Source organism: Panulirus ornatus, chromosome 1, assembly GCF_036320965.1.
Source record: "Panulirus ornatus isolate Po-2019 chromosome 1, ASM3632096v1, whole genome shotgun sequence".
NCBI classification, from domain to species: Eukaryota; Metazoa; Arthropoda; class Malacostraca; order Decapoda; family Palinuridae; genus Panulirus; species Panulirus ornatus.
Window position 1 is genome coordinate 93,428,784 of NC_092224.1, and position 15,000 is coordinate 93,443,783.

Consider the following 15,000-nt stretch of genomic DNA (forward strand, 5'->3'; position numbering starts at 1 on the left):
TCAGTGAATGTAGGTTTGCGGCAGGGGTGTGTGATGTCTCCATGGTTGTTTAATTTGTTTATGGATGGGGTTGTTAGGGAGGTAAATGCAAGAGTTTTTGGAAAGAGGGGCAAGTATGAAGTCTGTTGGGGATGAGAGAGCTTGGGAAGTGAGTCAGTTGTTGTTCGCTGATGATACAGCGCTGGTGGCGGATTCATGTGAGAAACTGCAGAAGCTGGTGACGGAGTTTGGTAAAGTGTGTGGAAGAAGAAAGTTAAGAGTAAATGTCAATAAGAGCAAGGTTATTAGGTACAGTAGGGTTGAGGGTCAAGTCAATTGGGAGGTGAGTTTGAATGGTGAGAGGCTGGAGGAAGTGAAGTGTTTTAGATATCTGGGAGTGGATCTGTCAGCGGATGGAACCATGGAAGCGGAAGTGGATCATAGGGTGGGGGAGGGGGCGAAAATTTTGGGAGCCTTGAAAAATGTGTGGAAGTCGAGAACATTATCCCGGAAAGCAAAAATGGGTATGTTTGAAGGAATAGTAGTTCCAACAATGTTGTATGGTTGCGAGGCGTGGGCTATGGATAGAGTTGTGCGCAGGAGGATGGATGTGCTGGAAATGAGATGTTTGAGGACAATGTGTGGTGTGAGGTGGTTTGATCGAGTAAGTAACGTAAGGGTAAGAGAGATGTGTGGAAATAAAAAGAGCGTGGTTGAGAGAGCAGAAGAGGGTGTTTTGAAATGGTTTGGGCACATGGAGAGAATGAGTGAGGAAAGATTGACCAAGAGGATATATGTGTCGGAGGTGGAGGGAACGAGGAGAAGAGGGAGACCAAATTGGAGGTGGAAAGATGGAGTGAAAAGGATTTTGTGTGATCGGGGCCTGAACATGCAGGAGGGTGAAAGGAGGGCAAGGAATAGAGTGAATTGGAGCGATGTGGTATACAGGGGTTGACGTGCTGTCAGTGGATTGAATCAAGGCATGTGAAGCGTCTGGGGTAAACCATGGAAGGCTGTGTAGGTATGTATATTTGCGTGTGTGGACGTGTGTATGTACATGTGTATGGGGGGGGGTTGGGCCATTTCTTTCGTCTGTTTCCTTGCGCTACCTCGCAAACGCGGGCGACAGCGACAAAGTATAAAAAAAAAAAAAAAAAAAAAAAAAAAAAAATATATCTTTTCTTCATACTTGTTCGCCGTTTCCCACGTTAGCTAGTGAGCGCCAGAAACAGACGAAGAAAACGCCTCATTCGCTCACATCTAATCCATAGATGTCATGCGTACTGCACCGAAACTACACACACACACACACACACACACACACATATATATATATATATATATATATATATATATATATATATATATATATATATATATATAGACAAATGCACTACGCTGACCCACGCGCTCGCGCGCGCACTAGTCAAAACAAACACCCCCGGAATCGACGCATTCCGTAGCAGTGTTCAAATGTCCAAATTAGTTCGCCTCCGTCAGCAAGGCTGGCAAGCCGGGCCGTTGGCAACGCTGGTGTGTGTGTGTGTGTGTGTGTGTGTGTGTGTGAGCGACACTGATGTAGGTATACACAACCACCTGCCCCATAATTTGTACGATGCTTCTGACGTAAAGTTTTGGGAAGGTAATTTTGACGTAGATTGTCGAAATACATTTTTACGTTGTTTAGGGCTACGCCTTTGACGTAGTTTGATAAGATACGCCTGGCGTAGTGTGGGAAGATACGCCTGACGTAGTGTGGGAAGATACGTCTGATGTAGTCTGGGAAGATACGTCTGGCGTAGTGTGGGAAGATACGTCTGACGTAGTATGGGAAGATACGCCTGGCGTAGTCTGGGACGATACGTCTGGCGTAGTCTGGGACGATACGTCTGACGTAGTATGGGAAGATACGCCTGACGTAGTGTGGGAAGATACGTCTGACGTAGTCTGGGAAGATACGTCTGGCGTAGTGTGGGAAGATACGTCTGACGTAGTATGGGAAGATACGCCTGGCGTAGTCTGGGACGATACGTCTGGCGTAGTCTGGGACGATACGTCTGACGTAGTCTGGGAAGACTTGCCTGACGTAGTGTGGGAAGATACGTCTGACGTAGTCTGGGACGATACGTCTGGCGTAGTGTGGGAAGATACGTCTGGCGTAGTCTGGGAAGATACGCCTGACGTAGTCTGGGAAGATACGTCTGACGTAGTCTGGGAAGATACGTCTGACGTAGTCTGGGAAGATACGCCTGACGTAGTCTGGGAAGATACGTCTGACGTAGTCTGGGAAGATGTGCTTGACGTAGTCTGGGAAGATACGTCTGACGTAGTCTGGGAAGATGTACCTGACGTAGTCTGGGAAGATACGTCTGACGTAGTCTGGGACGATACGCCTGGCGTAGTCTGGGAAGATACGCCTGACGTAGTCTGGGAAGATACGCCTGACGTAGTCTGGGAAGACACGCCTGACGTAGTCTGGGAAGACTTGCCTGACGTAGTCTGGGAAGATACGCCTGACGTAGTCTGGGAAGATACGCCTGGCGTAGTCTGGGAAGATACGCCTGACGTAGTCTGGGAAGATACGTCTGACGTAGTCTGGGAAGATACGCCTGACGTAGTCTGGGAAGATACGCCTGACGTAGTCTGGGAAGATACGTCTGATGTAGTCTGGGACGATACGCCTGGCGTAGTCTGGGAAGATGTGCCTGGCGTAGTCTGGGAAGATACGTCTGGCGTAGTCTGGGGAGATACGTCTGACGTAGTCTGGGAAGATACGCCTGACGTAGTATGGGAAGATGTGCCTGGCGTAGTCTGGGAAGATACGTCTGGCGTAGTGTGGGAAGATACGCCTGGCGTAGTGTGGGAAGATACGCCTGACGTAGTCTGGGAAGATGTGCCTGACGTAAAGTGTCATGGCTCAGGTCCAGAGAGGCCAAGACACCCTCCCTCCCTCCCCCAGAGTCACGACCTAATACCTCGACTGTGAGGGTGTGTTCACGATGGGGCGCCAGAAAAGAGGGCATCTGCCAGTGGGTGAGGGGCGGGCCAAGCACTGCCGAGGGGTGAGTAGGGGGAGGCTTAGCAGTGTCGAGGGGTGAGTAGGGGCGGGCCAAGCAGTGCCGAAGGGTGAGTAGGGGGAGGCTAAGTAGTCCCCGGGGATGAGCGGCGGGCCAAGCAGTGCTGGGAGTGAGCGGCGGGCCAAGCAGTGCCGGGGGTGAGCGGTGGGCCAAGTAGTGCCAGGAGTGAGCGGCGGGCCAAGCAGTGCCAGGGGTGAGCGGCGGGCCAAGCAGTGCCAGGGGTGAGCGGCGGGCCAAGCAGAGCCAGGGGTGAGCGGCGGGCCAAGCAGTGCCCAGGGGGTGAGAGGCGGGCCAAGCAGTGGGCCAAGCAGTGCCAGGGGTGAGCGGCGGGCAAAGCAGTGCCAGGGGTGAGCGGCGGGCCAAGCAGTGCCGGGGGTGAGCGGTGGGCCAAGTAGTGCCAGGGGTGAGCGGCGAGCCAAGCAGTGCCCGAGGGTGAGCGGCGGGCCAAGCAGTGCCAGGGGGTGAGCAGCGGGCCAAGCAGTGCCGGGAGTGAGCGGCGGGCCAAGTAGTGCCCCGGGGTGAGCGGCGGGCCAAGCAGTGCCAGGGGTGAGCGGCGGGCCAAGCAGTGGTCTGGCAAGCCCCCGTACCCTAACCTAGTCAATCTGTGTCGACCTCTCGATTACCCTCGATGCCAGCGGGATGGGTCGGCCAGCCGGGCTTGGCACCGGTGCCAGCCACGAGAAGGAGGGAGGGAGGGAGCCGCCTCAGGTGGAGGGAAGGGAGGGTAGGGTGGCTGATAAAGGATAGGAGGGACAGAGAGGGTCAGCATCGCTGAGTGGCAATAGAGCCCCCGTAACTCATATATATGAGATATGTATTTCATGTGCGGCGGGGTGGCGACGGGAATGGATGAAAGAAGCAAATACGAATATGTACATGTGTATATAGGTATGTGTCTGTGTATGTATATGTATGTATATAAGTTGAAATGCATATGTAGGTCTATGGGCGTGTGTGTATGTGGGTGGATTGGGCCATTCCTCGTCTGTTTCCTTACGCTACCTCGCTAACGCGGGAGACGGCGATTACGTATTATAATAATAATATTGATAATAATAATGATAATGATAATAATAATAATAATTATCATATATCTTTTTTATCTTTATTTTGCTTTGTCGCTGTCTCCCGTGTTAGCGAGGTAGCGCAAGGAAACAGACAAAAGAATATATATATATATATATATATATATATATATATATATATATATATATATATATATATATACGGTGCTGCGCCGGCAAGCTGAGGGGATGTTGAGCTGGGAGTGGCGGCGGGGAGAGGGGAGATTGTGGCGCGGGGGGGGTGTCGGTGGTGCCACCAGCTGAGGGGTGAGGGAGAGCGCCACAAATCAGAGGGTGACATTCCCCCACCGTACCCCCGGCACCTGGCGTGACGTGACCCTACCCTGGCAGAACCCGGGACGCCCAGCTGCTGCCTCAAGGGGGCCGGCCAGGCCAGGAGGAGTCACCCTCCCTCACCGCTCATGCCTCAACCCTCAACACTGCCTCACCCGTCGTGCCTCGCCAGTCCTACCCGACCTCAGCCGTCTCTCTCTCTCTCTCTCTCTCTCTCTCTCTCTCTCTCTCTCTCTCTCTCTCTCTCTCTCTCCTCCTCCTCCTCCAGCTCAGCCTCAACTTCAACAGCCCCGCCCTCCCGGCCCAGCAGCCCTCGTCTCCACACCCGACCCTCCTTCGGGGCCCACTGACTCACGTTAGAACGCCTTCCTCAACTCCCTATCCCATAACCTTACCTTTCCATCCTCTTGCCTCACGTTCCCTTACCTTAACCTTACCTTACCCGTCACAGGACTTTCTTCCCCTCCACCACTCACTACCTACCCGAAAGGGAAATCGAGACACAAACACCACTCCCTCCAGCGTAATATGGGTGTCATATGACTGACTGCTGCTGTCATGCGAGGAGGTCACTGTGTCATGAGGTGGTCGCGATGTCTTCCAGGGGAACTTGCAGTGTCTAACGGGGACTCGGCCTCATGGGGGACCTTGGTGCTATGTGCGGGGGGACTTGGTGTCATGTAGGGAGGAGGGGATAGTGGTGTCATGTGGTAATCCTGGTGTCTTGCGTGGTTCGTGGTGTCACGTGAGGGGAAAGGGGGAAGGGTGGGGTGTGGTGGGAGGGGGGTCTTCCCATCACACGGGGGTGCTGGTGTAGGGTGGGGGGGGAAGAGGGGGGTCTTCCCATCACACGGGGGTGCTGGTGTCATGTGATGGGGTCTTAAGAGTAGCACAGTGGTCTTAGCGTCGCCTCACCTACAGACAGTCACCTTGTGAGGTGAAGTAGACCACTTGTGGCCATCTTCTGTGGCTGACGCAAGCAGGAGGCTGCCTTCCCCCTCCTTGGAAACCTCTGGATGACCTACCTTCCTCACGCACGTAGTCCTGAGCTCCGACGTCCTCTTTATCAACGGCCAGGCCAACACCCACCTGCAGAAGGGTAAAAGGGAAGGTAAACATGAGGGACCAAAACGTATATTGACACCCACACTAGTGTCAACAGTGATACAAGAGGTAGCATCCCTCCCTCCCTCCCTCTCTCTCTCTCCTACTCCCCCCGCGAACCATACACATGTCTACCCTCCCCTCTCCTACCAAACATCCCATTAGCTCCCTCCTCCCACACACCACAACCCAGCTCCCTCCTTACGGGCTGGCCATATGTGTGTACCTCCGCCGTCCATACCTAAAGAACATTATGCAGATTACATATTCGTTTACACACACACACACACACACACACACACACACACACACACACACACATACACACACAAACCAACTCTGCCATATTCTCTATAAACTTCGAGAGGCCATTCTTTAACCTTATGTCCAACCTCACTGGGCAACTCAAGTGCCTGGTTCCAACAACCAGTATCCTTGCAAGCCTACTGTTACTATGATGACCTGGCAAGACCTTTCAAAGAATTTCTTAAATATATGAAAATGGCTTATGTTCCCACTGTTTACCGCATCTACCAGAAGCTCAGGAGACTTAGAATACTCCCAGATAACACTTCAGATATTTGAGTCCTCCAGCAGGGTCGATCTGCAATCCTGCCAGAAAGCAATGTACATCTTCGTACAGAGAATGAGAGATACGCTTGTCATATTTTCCAGGAATGTAATCCCAGGAAGTTTCTGGTGGTAGATAGCCAGGCGTTGAAGAGTCTTGGGCCCTGCATGTTTAAGGGGTTCTCCCTTTTGTACATATCGCACCTTTGGATGTCGGTGGTAGTATTCGTGCCAAGTCTTCCATGCCTGTCGTGCCAGTGGGATGTTATTTCCGAATGTAACTTGGGAATCATATCTTCCAGGATTTTCCAGGTATAGATGATGATATACCTCTCCCGTCTACGCTCCAGGGAGTTATAGCCTCAGTGATTTCAATCGTTCCAAGTAATTTAGTTCCCTCACCACATTAATATGCTGGATACTTTCTAAATCCACAATATCGCCCGCCTTGTAACGGGTGATGCTAAAACGCAACAATATTCCATTCGTGTTGAATAATAACATGGTTTTTTTTCATCCGCTGTCTTGCTGTGTTCGCTGAAGGTCATGTCGCTCGACAATATGAAAGTCTTTCACATTCATCATTTGCTTTATGATAGCGTCTGTGTCTGTGTTGTCTTTGATTTCTTCATTTCCCCATACCGTAGAGATCAAATTTTTCTCCATGGGAGAGCATGCTGTTCTCGGTGGCCCAGTTAATGACTTCGTTGATGTCACTTTATAGCCTTTCTCTATCATCTGTTGATGTGATTTTCATACTCCTGCATCACCTGTAAGGGATGATACGGAACTGTGGCTCGTGTATGCATCAGTGTCATACCTAAGAATGAGGAACAGGAGGGGCGCAAGAACAGTTCCTTGGGGGACTCAGCTTTTTACCGGGGAGGCACCGGAGTGGCACAGGTATAAAGGTACGTGTTGTGATCTAATACTTAAAAGTTGTATATCCGTCTCCTATTTTTTCCGGTTATTCCCATCTTTGGCATTTTCTTCGACAACTATGGTCACGTTTGCCAAATGCTTTTTGCAAAGTCTGCGTACATCACGTGAGGATCCTCACAGTTCTCCGAAGTCTACGTGCTGTCTATATTTCTCAGCAACTCTGTGCGGTGAACATCACCTCGCGATGGTCTTCGGGACCTATTACCCCTACATCCCAGACTGGGCTTAAGCTGCAGAACTGAATCGTTGCTCCACCAAGCTGTTGGAAGCCGAGGCCCAAAGGCACAAGCAGCCACCACAGGCAGACTGGCTCGTCTGGTGAACTTTGTATATACTTGTCCAGAGCTTTCGTAAAATACTGTACCACGCATTCCATAGTGTTTACGATGGATGTATGCTATATGATGAAGAATCTTGGGTCCCGGATGTTTAATGTGATGTCTCTTTCTGTGTATGTCGCGCCTTTTCATCTAGAAGTAATATGTTTGTCATCCATGTTTGTCGTGCATTTCTGAGTGAACGTTGGGAAATATGACTTCCACGATTTTCGCGTCTACGCTCCAGAAAACAGCCTCAGTGATTCCAAACATTCACAGAAGTTCAGTTCCTTTGATATACAAGGAAGAGACGCAGCTAAGACGCCACTGGTAAACAAATGTAAAGATTTTGCAAAGCATTTCATAAATGTGACTGACCATGGGTGGTGTTTCAGACCATGGGTGGTGTTTCAGACCATGGGTGGTGTTACAGGACATAAAATGCGATCACAAAGCTTAAATGTAAACCATGCCAAATCTATCGCCTCCAGTGTAAAGGATCAGATCCCTACGGAACTGCACTTGCACCCCTCCTGTTATATCTGACATTGAAGCAAACACGAGCCACGGTTCCATATCATCATTCGCAGATGATGCAAGAATGATTATGAAAATTATCATCAACAAGAGAGGCTGAAAGGCTGAAAAAAAGACATATACGAAGTCTTTAACAGGGCAACAGAAACAACATGTTTATCCACGGAGATAAATTTCACAACTCCTCCGGTAACGGGAAGATGAAGAAATCATCAACAACAACACAGAATACCGGACAGACACCGAGATGGTCATAAACCAGATGAATAATATGATCAACCCAAGAGTAATGATGGCAAACGACCTAACCTTCAGCGAACACAACAAAACAACGGCTGCCTCGTGCAGAAGAATGGCAAACTGGATCCTGCTGACTTTCAAGGCAAGGGAAGAAAAACCAATGATGATGTTATTCAAGGAACTTATTTCTTTTACGAACCGAGTATCGCTGCGTCACAACATCACCCCTAAAAGGCGAGCAAAACTGCGGATTTAGAAAGTGTCCTGAGATCTTTCAAAGCCCATATTAAAGTGGTAAAAGAACTGAATTACTGGGAATGACTGAAAACACTGACGCTATATATACTCCCTGGAGCACAGACGGGAGAGGTATACCACCACCTACACCTGGAAATTCATATATTCAGAAATAATATCCTACTGGCGCGACAGGCATGGAAGACTTTGAAGAATACTACATCTGAAATACTGAAGAATACTACATCTGAAACACAAAGGTGCCATATAAATATATATAAATATATGTATGAAAAGAGAAAACAACTTCAACATCCTGGGCCCTAAACTCTTCAACACCTTGCTATCTACCATCAGAAACAGCCTGGAATGCACGGTAGAGAAATTCAAGAGTGCACTGTACAAGTACCTACAAAGTGTACACCACACCAGCCAGGTTGTGGGGGGCTATGTGGGCCTGAGGGCTGCTGTGGCTGGCTTCCAGCAATTTCAGTCGAAAGACAACCCATTCCAGCAGCCTGCCGGCCCCCCAGCCTGGATTGTGGGGGTGAAGACCCCCGAAGACTCGACCAGGTATCCACGAGGAATACAATGTATTTCTATTACCTACATTGCTCGATGGAATTCCGTGTATTCTCCAAGGTATGAAGCGACTGAAAATTGCGTCCTGCATTCCACGCGGATATGCTAATTTTACAACCCTTTTTATTGCCTTCGTATAAAAAAAAAATGGTAGAAAACTTGCTATTTTTTCTTTCTTCGCCTGAACGTTTAATCCTTTGTGCACGATGATGCGACCCTCAGCAATGCAGCAGCGTTACGACCCTTCAGCAACAGTACGACCCTTGAGTACGACACATACGTCAGTGGCCTAGCCATCATACCTGAAAGTCCTGTCGTTGGTCTGAAGGGTCGTACAGGTCGTGCTCAAGGGTCGTACAGGTCGTCCTCAAGGGTCGTGCAGGTCGTCCTCAAGGGTCGTACAGGTCGTGCTCAAGGGTCGTGCAGGTCGTCCTCAAGGGTCGTGCAGGTCGTCCTTAAGGGTCGTACAGGTCGTCCTCAAATGCGGCACAGGTCGCGTTCAAGGAGATATACCGTCGTGCTCTCGGAGTTAAGTACCAGTTTCTATAGGGTGTCTCCGCCCTGAATAAGTCCATAAACTTAGGGAAGGGGATTCGATTCTTTACAAAACAAAGGAAGGAACATATTTCCCCGACTCTACATACTCTCGGTAAAAACAGAAATCAAAAGAGGCTATTTGCCTCAAAGTCCTTACGATACAGCTAAATAAAAACGAACTGTACGAAATTTTACAAATGCCTTACCTTAACTTCCATATACCTTATGATGGTTTCGGATCTTCTATCCCTACAGCTGGGTCTGGGACCTGACCTTACCTTACGTATACCTTACGATGGTTTGAGAGGTCCTCTACCCCCACAGCTGGGGTCTGGGACCTGACCTTACCTTACGTATACCTTACGATGGTTTGGGAAGGTCTTCTACCCCCCACAGCTGGGGTCTGGGACCTGACCTTACCTTACGTATACCTTACGATGGTTTCCGAGGTCTTCTACTCCCACAGCTGGGTCTGGGACCTGACCTTACCTTACGTATACCTTACGATGGTTTGGGAGGTCTTCTACCCCCACAGCCGGGGTCTGGGACCTGACCTTACCTTACGTATACCTTACGATGGTTTGGGAGGTCTTCTACCCCCACAGCTGGGTTTGGGACCTTACCTTACCTCACGTATACCTTACGATGGTTTGGGAGGTCTTCTACCCCCACAGCTGGGTCTGGGACCTGACCTTAGTTTACGTATACCTTACGATGATTTGGGAGGTCTTCTACCTACCTCCACAGCTGGGGTCTGGGACCTGACCTTACCTTACGTATACCTTACGATGGTTTCCGAGGTCTTCTACCCCCCCACAGCTAGGTCTAGGACCTTACCCTAACTTCCGTATACCTTACGATGGTTTCCGAGGTCTTCTACCACTACAGCTGGGTCTGGGATCAATTTACCAGGCTGCTCCTCACACACACACACACACACACACACACACACACACACACACACACACACACACATAACTGTAACATGGTGACGCGCGAGGGACCAATACCGACTTATCCAAAGGGCCGACCACAAGGCATTCCTGCCAGCATAACCCGGGAGCCACCAGCTTCACCGCCTGGGTGGATCAGGTCCTGGTCCCAGGGGGCGGCGGAGGAGGGGGAAAAAGCCACATACCAACGTCGAGCAAATCCCAGCCGGGCCCCCCAAGCGCCCCCTAAAAGCCAGGGAGGTATAAGCCAGCGGGTGTTGCAAGCCTGGCCTGGCCTGGCTGGGCTGGGCTGGGCTGGTTAGATGTTGTGTGGACGTCCCGACCTTACGTGACCCCGGGTGTTAGCGAGAAGGTTCTCCTGCTTGACCTCACCCCAAATTGCCTCCCCAAACTGAGCGCTACCTCTCTCTCTCTCTCTCTCTCTCTCTCTCTCTCTCTCTCTCTCTCTCTCTCTCTCTCTCGTCTCGTTCTATCACATCTTAGAGTTTCTCCCTCCGTCCGCCGTCACACCTCTTCCAGTACCCTTCCACCCCTTTTCCTTTAGCTCCCCAGGTACACTCCATCCTCTCTCTCTCTCTCTCTCTCTCTCTCTCTCTCTCTCGCTCTCTCTCTCTCTCTCTCTCTCTCTCTCTCTCTCTCTCTCTCTCTCTCTCTCTCTCTCTCTCTCTCGCATCATCTGGTACCCACCTCTCTCTCTCTCTCTCTCTCTCTCTCTCTCTCTCTCTCTCTCTCTCTCTCTCTCTCTCTCTCTCCCATCTCGTGACCTCCTACATCTTAACATTCACCTCTCTTGGCCCCTGCCCTCTCCTTAACCCTCCCCCACCCCCTCCCCCCCTAACCTTAATGATACTGTCGTTCAACCTTAATCATCCTCGGTCATTAAGAGCGCCGACGCTCGGCTTAATAGCTCAACGAGGAGAGTAAACGAGTTTTAAAGAGACCCAACGACCTTCGGGAACACAAGTTTAATTCATCCCCCCAAAAAAGTTTAAATCTTTTTGGGCGAGAGTTCCCACTGCTGCTGCTGGTGGCAGACGCTTAACACACACGGTTTAGTGATTGTGTACCTACATCTCCACCTCTGTACCTACGTGTGTGTGTGTGTGTGTGTGTGTGTGTGTATGAGGTGTGTGTGTGTGTGTGTGTGTGTGTGTGTGTGTGTGTGTGTGTGTATGAGGTGTGTGTGTGTGTGTGTGTGTGTGTGTGTGTGTGTGTATGAGGTGTGTGTGTGTGTGTGTGTGTGTGTGTGTGTGTGTGTGTGTGTGTGTGTGTGTGTGTGAGGTGCGTGTGTGTGTGTGTGTGTATGAGGTGTGTGTGTGTATGAGGTGTGTGTGTGTGTGTGTGTGTGTGTGTGTGTGTGTGTGTGTGTGTGAGGTAATCGACCGATCTACCGTATCGCTTTAGCAGCACCTTAAGCATATCTTACGTCAGTTTCGGGATGATGATGATGATGATGATGATGATGATGATGATGATGATGATGATGATGGTGATGATAATGATGATGATGATGATGATGATGGTGATGATGATGGTGATGATGATGATGTGTGTGTGGGGGGGGGGGGACTCCGAAACCATCGTAAGGTACAATGACCACAAAAACACACGTTGTCCGACCACAGCATATTTTCAAAGGCGGTACACGACTACGATTTTACTGTGGGTACAATCACATGACGCACTCAGGGTGAAATCATCTTACGTCTGGTCACTGAGACTAGTGCTTATAACGGTATGAGGTCCAGCAACCCGCCTCAGCGTGCCTCAGGCTATCTTTGGGAAAGGATGTTCTTTCTCTATTCTTCCTGGCTGCCACTTCATTTTCTAAGAATGAGGAAGCCTCATTCAGGAGATAAAGATTCTATGGACCTAAAATACTTCAGTAGCTTTGCCAGTTCCATGCCCAGACGTCTGCAGATGGTAACCAGCGCCAAAGGAGAGATGACAACATATCAAGATGTAAGTGAGACATCGCCTTTGAAAATGTATGGGGAAAGCGGACTAGGTTTTTGGCGAACAATGTTCACGTAAGGTAAGGTAAGGTAAGGTAAGGTAAGGTAAGAAAAGGTCCCAGGCCCAGCTGTTGGGGTAGATCTCTAAAACCATCGTAAAGTAATGTAACATCCCTATCTACTTCGGAAGATATGAATCTACCATACTACCTCGCCACCAAATTTTCTATACTATCCCCATCACCTTAACTATAGTATCCAATAACTTATCCCAATCTATACACAAATATCATAAGCGTAATAACTCATCCCTATCTATACATGAACACCATAAGCGTAATAACTTATCCCAATCTATACATAAATACCATTAGAATAATGGATAGGGGAGAAAGAATACTTCCCACGTATTCCCTGCGTGTCGTAGAAGGCGACTAAAAGGGAAGGGAGCGGGGGGCTGGAAATCCTCCCCTCTGGGTTTTTTTTAATTTTCCAAAAGAAGGAACAGAGAAGGGGGCCAGGTGAGGATATTCCCTCAAAGGCCCAGTCCTCTGTTCTTAACGCTACCTCGCTATTGCGGGAAATGGCGAATAGTATGAATATACATAAATGACTATCAGAGCAAGATGTCTGGCGCTAAATATCCCAACTGGCAACTCACGTATAAATACTGGAACCTATGGGATCCTGACAACAGTTAAGTACCGCTGTAGAAACGATTAAATCCATCTCTAACTATAGCAATCAATACAAAGGTTCCACAGCGGGTCAGACACCAGTCTATATACATATACAAAAGAACATCATATACCCTCTCTAATCGTATAGAGTATTTGAAACCACGACCCAAAGAATCCACTGAAGTATAAGAAGAGATAACGTTGTCCGATATATATATATATATATATATATATATATATATATATATATATATATATATATATATATATATATATATATATATATATATAAAAGAACATTATATACCCTCTTTAATCGTATAGAGTATTTGAAACCACGACCCAACAGAATCTGTTGAAGGAGAGAGAACATCGTCCATGAATTCAAGTCTCATACAGGCATGCAAAAAGGTATTAACATGGCTACTCTCCCTCCTTACAAGTACAAAGTAAAAGTCGTGACATTTATTGTTATATAGGAGCAATCTAATACCATACGCCTGGAATGAGTTATATCATAAGAGCCAACCTTTCATTACGCAGGTAACTGCTTGTAACCCCCACACACGCGCCATGCTTGTACATTGAAATGGGCCATTATTCATTCTCTCTCTCCCTGGGGATAGGGGAAGAGAGAATACTGCCCACGTATCCCCTACGTGTCGCAGATGGCGACTGAGAGGGACGTACTGAAAGGGACGTAAGTCCGGGGGAGGGAGGAGGAAGAGGATGGAAATCCTCCACTTCTGTAGGATCATTGTCTCAACGTAAGAAGTGCGGGGAATCACTGAGATTCATTCTGTTTTTTGTGGGTGGTGGTGGGTGAGGGGGGAGCTTAGTACGTCTTTGTTGGACGCTACCTCACTAAAGAGGGAAAGAGGAGCAGAAAGCATACTATTACTACTACTACTACAACTACTACTACTACTACTACTAATAATAATAATAATAATAATAATAATAATAATGATAATAATCATAATAATTATAATAATAATGACAATAATAATAATAATAATAATAATAATAATAATAATAATAATAATAATTAGTAGTAGTAGTAGTAGTAAAATGATGACAATAACAATAATAATGATTATCATTATCATTATCATTATTAGTATTATTAGCATTATTACTACCATTAGTATCATCATCATCATTATAATTATCACTATTATCATTATCATAATAATCTCCTATGTCAGTTGTATATACAGTCTACACTTCCAAACGTCCTCTCGCCCAAACACAGAGCTAGAAAAATAATCCTTGCACAACTGGGGCTGAATTATTAAGTCCTCTCTCACCCACAACCCGATATTACCAATTCAGAACCACAAGGAAGTAGCAGTTGTGGTCGCACAACATCCTCAAATCTACCATATGATCAGTGTCAACCTCACCCCACACCTGCAGGTCTTATAAAAAGAACATGAGAATAATGGAGAGTTAGGATGGTGACAGTTTGTGACTAAGATATCCTGTGAGGGTAGTTGTGGGGTCTTAAACCTATCCTAACCCTGAAAGCTGGGGGTCTGGGACCTGACCTTACCTTACGTATACCTTACGATGGTTTGGGAGGTCTTCTAACCCCCCCACAACTGGGTCTGGGACCTGACCTTACCTTACGTATACTTTACGATGGTTTGGGAGGTCTTCTACCCCTACAGATGGGTCTGAGACCTGACCTTACCTTACCTTACGTATACCTTACGATGGTTTGGGAGGTCTTCTACCCCCCCCCCCCACAGATGGGTCTGGGACCTTACTACGTATACCTTACAATGGTATGGGAGGTCTTCTATCCCCACAGCTGGGTCTGGGACCTTACCTTACGTATACCTTACGATGGTATGGGAGGTCTTCTATCCCCACAGCTGGGTCTGGGACCTTACCTTAATTTACCTTACGTATACCTTACGATGGTTT

General features: G+C 48.2%; 1 protein-coding gene across 4 annotated transcripts in view; it reads right to left on the bottom strand.

Annotated features, from left to right (window-relative positions):
* Positions 1–15,000, bottom strand: part of LOC139751036 (fibroblast growth factor receptor 4-like) — a 341,174-nt gene that overhangs the window by 280,079 nt on the left and 46,095 nt on the right. Inside the window, exon 2 of one of the 4 annotated variants that reach the window (XM_071666165.1) lies at positions 5,440–5,503. The exons of the other annotated variants lie outside the window; for them this stretch is intronic. The gene's annotated coding sequence lies outside the window, so the exon portion shown is untranslated. The remainder of the gene's footprint in view (positions 1–5,439; positions 5,504–15,000) is intronic. 4 annotated transcript variants of the gene reach the window in all.